Source organism: Cornus florida, unplaced genomic scaffold, assembly GCF_030987335.1.
Source record: "Cornus florida cultivar Cherokee Brave unplaced genomic scaffold, ASM3098733v1 CherokeeBrave_3.0.0_Hap2_Chr06, whole genome shotgun sequence".
Classification (NCBI taxonomy): Eukaryota; Viridiplantae; Streptophyta; class Magnoliopsida; order Cornales; family Cornaceae; genus Cornus; species Cornus florida.
Window position 1 is genome coordinate 75,748,074 of NW_026775576.1, and position 16,236 is coordinate 75,764,309.

A 16,236-nucleotide genomic window follows, 5' to 3' on the forward strand; every position below is an offset into this window, starting at 1 on the left:
AATGAGATAGAGTGCTTCACGGTATATTATACCTTTATCGAGACTCAAACACTTCACTTCTCTATTTTTTAAATAGAGAACTTTTACCATCTAAAATGATGTACATTGTTTCTATCGCAATATTCTTATCAAACCAAAATGGTGTTAATATAGTGGTCCGTATAGCACATTAATAGCTAGGCAGGTACCATCAAATGGAAAAAAAATTACTAATAAAATCTAAAATAGATACATTTCAAATCTTATACAAATCAAAACAAACACAAATTTGTTTTTTGGTTAAAGAACAAACACAAATTTGCTTTAAGAGAAGAATTCAATTTCGAGATCACTTTCGAATGGGGCCATTGGTGCACCATTATAGGGAGGTTACATCAAGTAGAGGCAAAGACCATCAAATGATGAAAAAAACGATGGACCAAACGGTTAGACAACCTGAATGGACCCCTTTGTTAACCCATGTAAAGGCATAATATAGTAACATCCCAATTTCAATGGCACTTCCACAGCCTTAGTCTCGAGAAATTAGTCAAGAGTCATCTAACGTGTAGTCTGTCCAATCAAAACTCTGCGATTAAGAAATATAGATTCCTCACAATTTAATAAAAAAAAAAATTAAATATAAATTTTAATTGAATTGAATAAATAACTTGTGATTTGAAACTATCTAATAAAATTTTCTTATTCTTGAACACAAAAAGGATCTGCAAGAAAAATCCAATTCACATCTTTTAAACCGTCATAAATTTCATCATCCTGTGACTACTTCATGTGTACTCTCTTGACAAAAGAATTGTACCAATATACATGTATTTAGGAAAGGTTCCCGTTGTTGGGTTGATTCACCCGGTCCAGCCCATGAATTAACATGGCTTGGCCCATAGGATTCGGAGCCCAGCCTGACATTGATGTGTGTATACAGTAATTATATCATATACATATTTATATGTGAATTTCTTTTTCTTTCTTTCTGTGTTTTTTTTTTTGGAATTTATACTTGGAGTAATTTATAAAGCTATTAAGATTAGGAGTTTTACGGAAAATGATCCTTTTGTTCAAATTGTAAAATTGTGTTTGTTTGGGATAAGGATAAAATAAACTTCAAATTGTATAAAATTGAGATAATCTAAACCTGAATATAATTAAAACCAAAACCAAACATTCTCCTCTTATATAAAACACAACCATTTTTGTGCCAAACACCCCTTTATGTACAACGCACACTCTCTCTCTCTACTCCTTCAGTTTGTTCTCCTCTGGCAGCGAATTCGCCGATCATCCCACGACCTCACTGGTGACAACCGCCGTCGACTCCTTTTATTTTGATTGGGATCTGATTTGGTGAGTCGAACCAAATTAATCGCGAAATCAACCTCAATTTTGAAGATATATATATGGGTTCTTATGATTTTGCAAAAATTGAAGAGGAAAACATTACATTAAAGTTTATTTTCTTGTTGGTTCGTTGGTATATCTCTTCTCGTTTATCAATTCTTCCTCTATATTCGATTATGTCTCTCTCTCTTCATATCTTTTACATATATAAACCCTAACATTCTATCTCTATCTAAATCTAAATCTAAATCTAAATCTAAATCTAAAATTGTAAACCCTAAATCTGAATAAATTCTCTCTTTTTTGATTGTTTTCTGTTTTCTTGGTAAGTTAGCAAAAATCTTATTTAGTGTAGCTTCTGGGTACTCTGTGTTTTTGTGTTTCAATGTTTATTCTGTTCTTGCCGTTCAAATAGACAAAATCAAAATAAATTCTAAAATGATCTAATAAATTCGTAATAGAGGCATAGAGCCCCACAACATTCAATACTTCTAAAGAAGAAACGTATATGTTTCTTCTTCCGCTTTTCCGTCCCTTATAGTCTATGGCCGCCAGTATCATGTAATGAAAATCCATTAACAAAGAAAAAACGTTTTCCGGAAATCTGATGAGTGGATTTAAGTCTATGACCGCCAGCATCTGGAGTGGATTTAATTATGTGAACAAGAGATGAAGTGGGCGAGTCGTAGAAAACAAAGGAGGGGGAAATCTGGAAAGGGGGTATATGCACATATAGGTGAGGGGCAAAATGGGCATAAAAGGGTAGAATAGAGTTTTCATATTTAATTTTTGTCAAAAAGTTGTCAAGAGGGGCTTATTTGTTACTTTTTTAAATTTTATGGACTAATATGCACATTTTAAAAAAGTAAGGACTAGTTCTGCACAATTCCAAGGGGTTTTTTTTACACTTAACCTTTATTATTATGGTAAAGTACAGAGACCCCTTGAGGTTTGTCAAAAGGGACACATGAAAGTTTGTCTATTTTGGAATAATCACATTCCCTTGTGAAATTTGTAATCCAAACAGAGCCTTAAAATTTGTAAAAAGTCTATTTTACTCTTCACTATTTTATTAATTTTAATTATAAAATATTAAAATACTTAAATGATCAAATTACCCTTAGCACCCAATCCAACAATCCAACAACCCAAACCCTACAACAAAATTCTGGCTCAACCACCACGCCAAAATCCACAATCACCACCATCCCCATCCCATCCCCACTCACAAACCACCGCCACCATCTCTACCCAACAACCACCTAGCAATTTATTTTCTCTCCTCACCACCAATCATCATCACCAATTAATTACAAATCTAAACCCAACCCTCCCCTCGAAAAAAAAAAAAAAAACCCATTTATAGAACAATTAAAGCCATCACCGCCGGATTTTTCCTCTCTGCCTATCCTTGCTCACCAGTCGCCATCATCCAAAACTGAGCTCACCGTCGCCATCATCCACGACCGAGCCATCACATCACCGTCTTCAGCCTTGCTCATCACCGAGCTCGCCATCGCCGATTCATCCACGGCCGAACCAATTCGTATCCACTGACCGAGTTCTCCTTGCTTGCCGGTGCCGCGCCGCGAACCTTCCTTGTCACCACCGCTGTTCTGCGCTCTCTACCGCGAACCAGCCCGTCACCATCATCTCTGCCCATCACGGCCGAGCCCATCATTGGCCGAACCATCGCCGCACTTATCTCATCGGCGACTATGGGGTTCTATGGGTCGATGGAATCGAAGGCTGGCCATAGATCTAAAGTCGCCGACGGTGGAGGAGAGGCGGCTCGCTGTCGTCATCGCTGCCGCCTTGTGTGCGTGTATATATATATGTATCTGTTTATATGTGTGTGTGTGTGTATGTGTGGGTGTGTGTTTATATATATGTGTGATAGTATTTGTGTGTGTTGTGGGGGCGGAGGAAGAGAAAACAGAGAGAAAAGGAGAGAAGGAAAGATATGGTTCAAATTGGTCAATATAAAAGTCAAAGAGTAAAAATGTCAATTTATTACTATTGGGATTTCTTTGGTATCTGTATCAAACTTGAGGGGGTGTCATTGTCTTAAAATATGCAAACTTTCCTTTGAGTATCCTTTTGGCAAACCTCAAGGGTTATTGGTATACTTTACCCTTATTATTATTAAAATTTTGACTCTATTCCGTTCCAAATATACTATTTGAAAAGTCAAAATATTATTTTTCATAACATTACCAATTTAAACTTTCTGCATTGAACTTAAAAATAAAAAAATAAACCATCACATTCCGTGAACAATAATAGAATAAGAAAATATTAAAATACATCTTAAAAAGTTAAATTCCACACAGAAAAGGGAGATAAATAAAATAGTTCAACATAAAGTTTAAAAATATTCCCAAGTACATTCTTCCAAAACACAAATTCAGTAAATTATATTCCTCCGAGTACAAAAGTCTTAATTTAAAGGGATAGCTCTACATAAAATTCCATAATGTCTACACTCCAAGTCTCTTCAAAGGCTTTCCATGAGTTGTAGAGCTGGAAAAAAATGATACAAGAGTTGGATCAAATTAAAGAACATCAATCAAAAACAATTTAATCATTAAACAACCATATGCACCAATAATTCCCCTTAGTTGCTTTCAGAAAAAATTCCAATTACCCAAAGAAAAAATTGGAATCATCACCAACTGTTAATTCAACAAATTCCAAGATATATATGTCTTTCAGAGTCATTACTTCTGAAAGGCACCTTGGAAAAACATCACACTTCAAATGTAAAAACAAAATCTCCATCCGAGCACAATGATGTGTTTGCTATCTCTCACCTCCCAGCATTTTCATCCTGATCAAGCAGAAGCATCATAAAATAAAATGCGACAACAGCTCCATCCCAGAAGAAAAAGAGAAGATTGCTCAACTCCCTAACATTTACCACTTTTAGACCATGATTCATTGACAAAAGGGTTTATTGTATAACACCTTCCTGGTTCATAAAATCTGTACATAGTAAGCCTTGCACTAAATTTCACCCCCTGTACTAAATTTTTAGCAAATAATAATCCTGAAATACCAAAAATTCTACAAGACACCTCCTCTCCCACAAGTAAACATTAAGGAAATAAATGGACTTCCTGAGAACTAAATTTGTTGTTATTCTAAGAGTATTTAATGGCCACCTAGATACCGTTTACCTATTTTATTGTTGGCAATAGTGAGCAGGAAGTTTTTTTTTATTATTACTATTATTATTATTTAGGAGGGTTTTATAGGCAATTAACCGTTCCAGAAACAAAAAGTAGCAGAATGAAGAAAATGAAACACTAATGATTTAAAATAAAAATAAAACTCAAGAAACCTTAAAATGGTAGTAATTCAATAACATAAAGAGCTTCCCCATCATAGTTTCATTTTGTAGATGGGAGCTTCATGAATACGTCCGATCTGCTCTATTACCATAGAGCTTGCTAACTTGAGCTGTTGAAACTTGCCCTGAAGCTCAATGTTCTTGAGATTAGGACTTGACTCGTGCTCTCGGATGAATAGTTTAACTTTTGTTATAAGTTATATATATAATAATGGGTCGTTATGTAATTATGTTTAGTTAATAGGCCGTTTGTGTTATTATGTAAACCTTGTAACATATATAAGCCTACATAGGCTTATTAGGTTTTGTGAGTTGTTTTTGAATACACAGAGAATACGCTTTTGCTCTCTCTCTTTCTCTTTTGATTTTGAACATGGTATCAGAGCACAATGATTATGAGTGTGAGAGTTAGTAGGTGGGTTGGTGGTGAATCACGATTTGAATCACGATCGGAATCGTGATTGTGGTTTTGATGTCTCTGTCGGCAATTTCTTGTTCATCATAATCAGATCTGAAGTGTGTTCGTTGTCGTTTCTGCCTTCTTCATTGTCACCGGCGGCTCCTCTTTGGTTGTCGTCGTCTCTGCCTTCTTCGTCGTTGCCGGCAGAAGCTTCTTCGTCTCGATTTGCAGAGGGAAGTTGATTCAGCCGCTGCTCGTGGTTGGGTTGCCGTCGCCTCCGCCGTATTGTTCACCGGAGTTTGTGACGGAGTGAAGAAGAAGACCCGTGTTTGGCTACACGGTTGTGCTACTCCAACCCTGGTTTGCTAAACTTGGGATAGTTATTCCAATCCCGGTTTACTAAACCAGGGATAGTCTAGATCCGGTCCGGTTCCAAGATCCAACCCGTGCCAGGACCCGACCCGGTTTCAAAATCTGACCCGTTTCAGACCCGCTTCCAGGTTCGGCCAGAATACAGATTTTTTTTTTCCTCTCCTTTTTCTTCTCTGTTTTGCTGGATTCAACATGGCCTCAAGTTCAAGTTCAGATTTGCTTTCACCCACGAACAGTCTTAATTCTCCCATGACTTCAGTTAAGCTCAATGGGAAGAATTACATATTGTGGGCCAAATCTGTTGCCATTTTTCTCAAAGGCAGAGGTCTTGGTTCTCATTTGACTAAAGAGAAACTCAAGGCAACTGATACTTCCTTTGATGCATGGGAAAAGGAAGATGCTCAGATCATCTTTGTGATGATAAACAGTATTGAACCCCAAATTAGTTCAACGTTACTTTATTTGGATACAGCCAAGGAGATATGGGACAGATTGCAGCAGTTATATTATGGGACAGGTAATATCACCCGTGTTTATGAGCTATGTAAACAGTACTTCAATCTTGAACAAGGTATTCCAAAGTTATGGGAGTCTGTGAAGAGCTGAATATGTATCAGCCCATTACTGCTGATGTTCGCAGTATGTAACAACAGCGTGCGGACTTTAATGTTGTCCGTTTTCTTACTGGTTTATCATCAGCATATGAGCCTTTTCGTGCACAGATTATGAGCAGTCCAACACTTCCATCTCTTACTGAGGTGTTTTCTCGACTTCAGCGTGCTACACTAGCAAGTGATACCTCAAATTTGAATACTGGACAGAGTAGTGAGCGTTCAGCATTGGTAGTTTCAAAGGGTGAACATAATACTTATCATGGAGGTCGTGGGGGACGCTCCACACGTGGTGGTTGTGATTCATGTGGAGGACGTGGCCGTGGCAGGGAATCAAGAAAGTGTACTCATTGTGGTCTTTCTAATCATACTGTGAACTTTTGTTGGGACTTTCATGGAAAACCATCTAGTTATGCAAATCACGTTTCCTCTTCTCCGAATGATGTCGCTTCTGGATTGCACAATGTAGCTGAATCAGATACAGTTCATGTTCAACGGGATGAGTATACTCAGTTTTTGTCTTATAAGCAAGCATCTAATTCATCTTTCACGGCTACCTTTGCCCAGTCAGGTACTGCACACACATGTCTATTGTCTTCCACTCGTAGTCCTTGGATCATAGACACTGGAGCATCTGATCATATGACCGGATGTTCTTCTCTTCTATCTGATTTTCATTCTGTACCTACTTCTCAAAGTGTTACTCTTGCTAATGGTTCATCCATTCAGGTTTCAGGTTTGGGGATAACTCAACTTAGTGATTCATTGTCTCTCTCCTCTGTTTTACATGTTTCGCAGTTTCCCTTTAACTTAATGTCTATCAGTAAGCTTACTAAATCTCTCCAGTGCTCTGTTACATTTGATCCTACTTCTTGTGTGTTTCAGGATCTCAAGACGAAGAAGAAGATTAGTACGGGGCATGAAGCTGGTGGCTTATATTATTTGGATTTCGAACCTTCTCCTGTGGCTCTTCAGTCTTCTCTGTCTCCATTCCAGTGGCACTGTCGCCTTGGTCACCCGTCACTTCAAGTTTTGAAGCGTCAAGTTCTTAGTCTTAGTTATTTGAAATTCTTGTCATGTGAAGTTTGTCAACTTAGTAAGCACCATCGCGTGTCTTTCAAGTCTAGGATTAATAATCGTGTTTCTAGTCCTTTTCATTTGGTTCATTCAGATGTATGGGGTCCAATAAAACATTCTTCAATCAATAAATTTCATTATTTTGTGACATTTGTGGATGATTATTCTCGCCTGACTTGGTTGTTTCTAGTGAAAGATCGTTTTGAGTTATTTTTAATTTTTCAAAAATTTCGCAAAGAAATCAAAACTCAGTTTGGATGTCCAATTCGTATTCTACGTTCTGATAATGCTAAGGAATATTCTTCAACTCCCTTTGATACATATCTTAGTGATAAATGAATTATTCATCAAAATTCATGTGTTTATACTCCACAACAAAATGGAGTTGCAGAACGTAAGAATCGACATCTCTTAGAAGTAACTCGTGCTCTTTTGTTTCATATGCGTATGCCTAAACAGTTTTGGGGTGATGCTGTTCTTACAGCCTGTCATCTTATTAATCGTATGCCGTCATCTGTATTAAATGGTAAATCTCCACATTCTATTTTATTTCCTGATTCTCCCTTGTTTTCTCTTCCTCCTAGGGTTTTTGGATGTGTATGTTATGTCCACAATCTTGGTCCTGGTTTTGATAAACTAGACCCACGTGCCACAAAGTGTGTATTTCTTGGCTACTCTCGCTCTCATAAAGGTTATCGCTGCTATAGTCCTGTTTCTCAATGGTACTTTATTAGCGCGGATGTCACATTTTCTGAGTCCATCCCATATTTTTCAGATACTGATTCACTTCTTGATATCAATCTTGAGTCGCCCCTTTCTGCAGTTCATCTTCCCTCACTTTCTCTTCAATCTCAATCTCTGGTTCCTTCATCTGCCCCGTTACAGGTGTACACTCGAAGACCAAAGCCATCTGCTGTCGTGCCTCCTCCATCATCTTCAGAGTCTTTGGATCTGACAAATTCCACTGTGTCTGATTCCTTGCCGATTGCACTTCGTAAAGCTCCTCGCTCGTGTGCTACTAAACATCCCATTGCTCATTATGTTTCTTATAATTCCTTGTCACCATCATTCTCATGTTTTTCCTCTCAGTTGTCTACTACATTTGTTCCTAAGACTGTGCAGGATGCTTTGTCTGATTCGGGTTGGAGGAAAGCAATGCAGGATGAAATGGATGCTTTGCATACGAATGGCACGTGGACTCTTGTTCCATTACCTCTAGGTGTCAAACCTGTTGGTTGTCGCTGGGTATATACTATGAAGTATCTTCCGGATGGGTCCGTTGAGCGTTTAAAAGCACGTCTTGTTGCCAAAGGTTATACCCAGACTTATGGTATTGACTATGATGAGACGTTTGTACCTGTTGCTAAGATTTCCTTTATTCATGTTTTGATTTCTCTTGCTGCTAATAGACATTAGCCTCTGTTTCAGTTAGACGTTAAAAATGTCTTTTTGCATGGTGACTTAGCAGAAGAGGTTTATATGGAGCAACCAACTGGGATTGTTGCTCAGGGGGAGTATCTTTACACTGTTTGTCGCCTTAAAAAGGCCCTATATGGCTTGAAACAATCTCCACAGGCTTGGTTTGGAAAATTCTCTGAGGCGGCATTAAAGTTTGGTCTTCAGAGGTGTTAGACTGACCATTCGGTATTTCACCAGTGCACTAAAGCTGGTTTCATAATTCTTGTGGTATATGTTGATGATATTGTGATCACAGGTGATGATTCTGAAGGCATTGCTAACTTGAAGTTGTTTCTGCAATATCGATTCCACACTAAAGACTTGGGTAAACTTAGGTATTTCTTGGGTATTGAAGTAGCTAGATCCAAGACAGGTATAAGTTTATCCCAACGAAAGTATGTGTTGGACTTATTAGAAGAAACAGGTATGTTAGGTGGTCGTCCGGTTGGTACTCCTATGGATTCAAATACAAAACTTGTAGCTGATGTGGGTGATCTATTTAGTGACCCGGGCAGATTTCGTCGCCTTGTTGGGAAATTAATTTATCTCACTATCACTTGACCTAATATTTCATATGCTGTTAGTGTTGTAAGTCAGTTCATGGGAGCCCCTAGAATGCCACACTGGATTGTTGTTCTTCGGATTCTCCGATATCTCAAGCAAGCTCCAGGTTTTGGGTTACTATATAAACCAAATGGTCATCTCAGGGTGGAAGGTTTTACAGATGCCGACTGGGCCGATTCTCCTTCAGATAGGAGATCTACTACCGGCTACTGCACATTTGTAGGAGGAAATCTAGTTACATGGCGAAGTAAAAAGCAAACGGTGGTAGCTCGATCTAGTGCTGAAGCTGAGTATAGGGCAATGGCCCATACCACTAGTGAGTTGACATAGATACAACATTTTCTAAAAGAACTTGGGTTGACAGTTGAAGCTCCTACTCCATTGTTCTGTGATAATCAAGCAACAATTCACATTGCATCAAATCCTGTGTTTCATGAGAGGACCAAACATATTGAAGTTGATTGTCACTTTATTCAAGAAAAAATATTACGTGGGAGCATCTCCACTCCATTTGTGAAGTCTAAAGATCAATTAGCTGATATGTTTACCAAAGCATTGGGTCATAATCGATTAAGAACTATCTGTTCCAAGTTGGGATTATTTTGAACAACTTTAAACGACACGGCATATTTTTCAAATCTTCAAACCCAATAATGGCTACAGCAAGGGAAGCATCTAACACTAATTTTGTCCATATTTCTATTTTTCAGTAATTAAAAATTATATATATTGTCAATAGTTAGCTAAACCCAATTCATCAAACTCGCGAAAATGCCAAATAACAAAGCATTTCTTCTCGCCCTGGGATCCCCAACAAGATGATTTGAGCATTGTTAGATTTGAGTCTGATGGTAACCCTATCTTCTAAGTTATATCTATTACATATGACAAAAAGGCCTGCCCATATACTGAAGCAAGGAATAGCATGTGGCTTTAAATTTCAATAAGTCTGCAACAAGATTCATGGATCATAGTAATCTACAACAATCAGCATCCATTTACAGGCAGAACGCACAGAAGCACAAAACACATTGACAATAGAGGGAAAAAAGAAAAAAAGGATACTACAACCCGAGATATCAAGGTTTGAGAAATAAAACAAAGAAACCTGAAAATAGTAGTAATTCAATACCATAAATAGCTTACCCCTCACAGCTTCATTTTGTAGGTGGGAGCTCCACGAATACGTTCAATCTGCTCTATTACCATAGAGCTCGCTATCTTGAGCGAATGAAACTGGCCCTGAAGCTCACTGTTCTTGGGATTAGGTTTTGACTCGTGCTCTCCGATGAATAGTTTAACATCTAAACGACACAGCATATTTTTCAAATCATCAATGATGGCTCCAACAAGGGAAGCATCTACACTAAATTTGGCAGCAAGTGGGTCTTCCTTAATGCTCAAGGGAGGACGTGAGTAAGGTAGCCTCCGCTTACCATCAAAATGGCCTGAAGCCAGGGCACGGAAATCCTCATCAAAGGTTAGAGAAAAAGGTTTTCCAAATTCACTAATGCCATGGGCAAAATGGCATTTGTCTCCAAGTTCGCAGCCTTAGTAGTATAATAATCGCCGCATAGACGGGTTTTAAGAGCAGCTTGGCCAGAGCCATCCGGGATGATTTGTGGGGATGCCACATACATTGTAGCTCAATTTGGTCCCAGATTTCTCATCTCGAAATCAGCAATGCTGCAAAATAAGACATCAACCACCAATACATTAGATTGCACTTATAGACTGAAAAGATATTGTGATCCTATGCATAAAAACTCCAATACCATCTCATTAACTTGCATTGGTGCGGCGGCACCAACATTCCATAGGATTGTTTCATCCCAACTGAAAAAAATTAAAACAAATAAACCCTAAACATAACTGAGTGACAAGATGCAATTCAAAAAGACAAAAATAGATAGGTGAAGATTTGAACCTGACAAATTTCGTAAACGGCTTCATTTTGCTTCCCATACCAGTTGACGAAGACTCCACTGCTGTTACAAAACAAAATGTTAATTGCTTCTTCCCAGTTAGAATGTTCTAAACCTCCGATCTAGATACTTTAAGAATATACTACACGCATAATAATTACTTTTTAACAGTGAAGGCAAAAATTTAGAATGATGAGCTTCTCGAAGAATCACACGACCTAGAAAAGATTTCTTCGGTTTTGATTTTACAAACTCTTGTACCAGAGTCCGATGCCTGCTGTTATTGTCTCAGATGACAATGCCAGCGAAATGTTGAAGCAACATGAATAATTCTAAGAATAATGATTTATACGCCAAGTCATTGTTATTATATATAAATATATGAGACGTATTTTACTGCTTCTTTTCCTAACTAGGTGTCAGGTGGTAGTTGTATTTGTTAAATGTTCAATGATCTGATTCCCACACGATCCAAGAGCCAGGATATCTAGCATTTTCATCAGGTGGGGAGACTTCAATTGAACCCTAAATGATGTACAACGATCAATATTTACTCAGCTGCGATCGATCCATAGGCTGATTAATTTAGATTCTTTTTCACAACAGATTTTGGATGGTGAACAATTTGTACATCTCATTAATTGTATATATTAATAAAACGCATTCTGTTCACCCCTTGATTAAAAATTGAAGAGGATAAAACTACTCTTCTCTAGAGTTCTTTTCCAAATTTCACTGACACACTCGTACCATGGTTTTTAAGGTGATATATAATAGTCATCACAAGTACGAATTACTTGTCGAGGCAAGGATTTTTTATTACAAATGTTCTTTACGGTGTTTTCTAATAGCGAATGGGTGGCCATTTGAGTGACTGCTGGTCTGGGGAGAAATCTGGGCAGAAATAGAAACTTCAGGAGCTCGGCAGAGGGCTCAAATGATCTCCAAAAATTGGAGTGTCTACAGCTGCCCCTCTTTGTTTGGCAACGATGAGTTGCTAAAAATGAAAAAGTTCTCAATTTCAGAACAATAAATGCGCAATTAGATAAACTGTTTCCAAAACCATCTCGGTCACACTCGGACTTTTCCGCTTTCCACAAAGTGTCCCTCCTCTAAGTTTTGTATGCACTCCTTGATTTGACCTATTTTGACCTTGGCTAGGGTTATAAACATGTCTAGAAACTTCAACCATCGTGTGTTAGAAAGAAAAACTTTAATACAATAATAATGATGATGATGATGCACAGTTAAAATTGGCGTAAATTCTGCCTCATTGACAAAAACTAGTGAAAATTTTGCCTGATATAATTTTAAGCAATAAATAAGAATTAGTGAAAACAGAAACATGTTATATGGGTCATAGATACAGTACTTCCTTCTCAAAATTTGTTTTATTCTATGCAATAAAACGTAGTTTTTGCTTTCCAATGCGCTTCACAAAGGGGATCTTAATTTATCACAACTTAGGCCAGTTCATACAATAACCAAACAACTAGGACACACACCAGTAAACGAGAAGCATAAAATACAACCAATTTAACTTTTCCAAAATAAAATGTATTCCAGGTACAACCCCTGAAAAAAATAACCATGAAAACAACTGAGCTAGAATCAACACGAACAGTCGTCTCAAGATACATACACCATCTTATTAACTGTTTACAGAAAATCGAAAGGAGAAAAAGGCAACATCGCACCAAAAAATACGTACGTGAACAGACACATATGTATACTATTCAAACAAAATTACAGAGGAACGAACCTTGTTTCAATTTCTTGGCACCGCTATTTGCGTTGAAGGCAGCTTCAGGCCCGACTCTCTTCCGACTATCTATTGCAAGCAGAACACAGGCCTAGATTCGAACAACTTGAGAGAGAGCAAACAACCCTGTGAGTGATAGAGAAGAGCGAATGGAAAAGCGCCCTAACACACACACACACACACACACACACACACACACATACTAGCATCTTGTCACGTGCGATGCACGTGATTGACATAAAAAAATTGCTTATGATTCTGGTAAAAATTCAGAATTTTCAGTTTCGTTACTAACGAAACTTTTTTAGTTGTTATACTTATGCACAATAATTTAAAAAAATATGGTCACTTAAAGCAATAATACATATATATTAAATATAATATAATATCTCATAACTATAACAAAAACTATATAACACATGTTTGGCTTGCCAAGTCTCAAACCTCAATTATTGCTTCTTATCTCAATTCAATTATTGATAGGGAATCTAATTCAACAATGAAACTTTTAATAAAATATTTGAATAAAATAATTATTTTTCTTTGTGACTTTCGCATTCTATTAGAATTTTATTATATATATATGTCTATGCAAAAAAAAAAAAAAAAAAAAAAAAAAAAAAAAAAAAAAAAAAAACCATCTAAATAATGAAAGCAACAGCCAATTTAAAGTAGGTTTATGGAGGAGAGATTTTTGGGTGAGCTATGCAAATACAAAAGATGACCCAAATTAACAATAATGATAATTTATGCTAACCATGTTAATATATCAGTATTTCTAATTTATGCAAACACACCGTGTTTACACTGAATGGGGATGTGAATGCATATATATACTGTAATTGAAGATTTTGTGCACCAAAATGCCAACCCTTGTATTACGCAGCAATCTCGAACCCTTGTAACGCGACTTTTACGCGCGCGCGCGCACCTTCTTCTCCGGCGACTGCAATTCTGCCCTCAAATCGAAGTATCAAATCAGGTATTTTTGGTTCATAAAAAGAAAATTCAAGAGGAAAAAAACAGTAAATACTAAATACATAAATAAATAAGTACCTCGGTATCAACCTGTTTATAATCTACAATCTGTTGTTGTCTGTACAAGAACAATCCAGTAACCCTATACATGATAAATCCAAAATTAACCACACAGGACAATAAATTTAAGAAAGATTCCAAAAACAATGAAGATAGAGAAAATCATCTTACTGAGCATTGGCCAAATTGTTGAGAAGCTTCTCAGAATCTTCAAAGAAGAGAGACACCACTTCCACAACAAAATCCGGGTTGCTCTCATCTTGCAGTTTCTGGAGTTGAAAAGTTGATCATCCAAAAAACCCTTCACACAACCAACAAAAACTAATCATCAGAAAGCCTCAAACAAAGAAAATCAAAGCACAGAAAATCAGTAAGAGAACCCAAAACAAACAAACCCATATGAAGATCATTGAAATCTTTGTGGACAATATTGACCACACGATAAAGAGACGTTGAGTAATCAACAAACTGTCTCTGCAACTGACTGATGAAATCCATGGTTGCTTGCTAGCTTCTGGGTCGGCCTCACAATCAAAGACAATCATTCCCACCTTCCATCATTTCTTCTCCCTTCTCTTTTCCCCTTTTTCTTTTCTTTCTCCTTTATTCCCTTCCGCTTGTTTTCATTTGGCAGTGGTTCTGTTCATATTGTTGTTGATCTCCTGGTACTAAGTTTTATATTACTTTCCTGAATTCTTATCACAGTTCACGTTACAATTTTTGTCTCTCTTTCTCATTTCTTTGTAACAGTAACATTTTTGTTTGAGATCAACAATAATGGACTATTCAGTATCTAATCACAAATCACTCAACAATAATGACTATTCAGTATCTAATCACAAACAATCAACAATAATGGACTATCACTCCATCAGAACATTGTTCATTTTAAAAAAATATTTTAATAAATAAAAGCCCCCACCACTCTGCTTTTCTTTTTGCCATAGTCTTTTGTCCCTTTCTCTTTTTGCAAAATTTTTGTCTTTCCCCACTCATTCTTGTCTCCTGGATCATCTCTCCATCACTGTTGCAAAACGAATTTAACAAATCGGCAACACATATAATTTCACATGCATCATCGAGGATATCAATTTTTTTTTTGTCTTTTGTCCGTTTCTCTTTTTGCAAAGTTTTTGTCTTTCCCCACCCATTCTTGTCTCCTCGATCATCTCTCTATCACTATTGCAAAACAAATTAACAAATCGGTAACAAACATAATTTCACATGCATCATTGAGGCAATCAAAAGGGGTGGAAGTAGGAAAAACTTATATTATTATTACGAGTTTGTAAGAATTTTGTGATACAAAATATGATCATATCAAAATTTTGACTCCATGTTAACAGAAAAACTCAGTTAATACATATATATTACTACTCTAAATGTGGGAACGATCGTAAATTATAATTATTCGTGTCAAACATTAATCACAAATAAACATAAATCTCAAATCTTAGAATTTCATTATTCTCACATACCTATAATGCATAAGTTGATAACTTTGGATACCTATGTCTCGTTGCGTTACACGATGTGCTCCTATGTTGTTTAAATTGCATGAGTGATGTGGTTTATACTAGAAATACTCTAAGGTAGCTTAGGATGTTCCCTGGGTCTCATTTTGACATAGACGTTAGGTAGCATGAACCCTTTTAACATGTTTCACATTAAGGTGATAAATTTGTAAAATGCTAGGTCTATGCATGCTCATTTCCTACGAGTAACTCTATGTTACTCACCCCAAAGTTACCGAGGCATTTTTCAGGTACGAAGACTTGGTTTGTGATGCTCATCATTCCTTGGATGACTTGTAACTTTTAAGTTTCTATTTCATGCAAATATTAGCTTGAAATGTCATTTAGTGACTTTTTATGTCAAAACTTGTATCTTTGATTCCATATATGTAATGTGTACGTCAGTACACCTTTTGTAATGTATTTGACATGTATGAGATGAGGCCGAAGGCTAATGACATGTATCTTGTATCCTATGTAACTTTTAACTTCATGAAATATTATGAAAATATTGAAAAATGCCAAGTCATTGTCTCACCATGGTTGTATCGGGTGTGAGAATTTCATTTTTATTCTTTCATAGAGTCTCATTAATCTTGTATGAAGTGTGACCAAGGGCCAAATGGTAATTTGACTCCATTTCATATTTTTGGATTTTAAAATTCCGATTCCAAGTTCATTTTTATCATTTTTGATCGTCGAGGGGTCGGATTTTGAGTCGAAGCTTCTTGAGAGCCGCGGACCATTCCAGCGCGCTTAGAATCATTTATTACACTTACGTGCACATTCGTTTCAACCTAGAAATGCATTTAGGGTCAAATGCATACT

General features: G+C 36.9%; 1 pseudogene; it reads right to left on the bottom strand.

Annotated features, from left to right (window-relative positions):
* Positions 1-3,678: 3,678 nt before the first annotated feature.
* Positions 3,679-14,958, bottom strand: LOC132312129 (histidine-containing phosphotransfer protein 5-like; annotated as a pseudogene).
* Between the last annotated feature and the right edge of the window lie 1,278 nt (positions 14,959-16,236).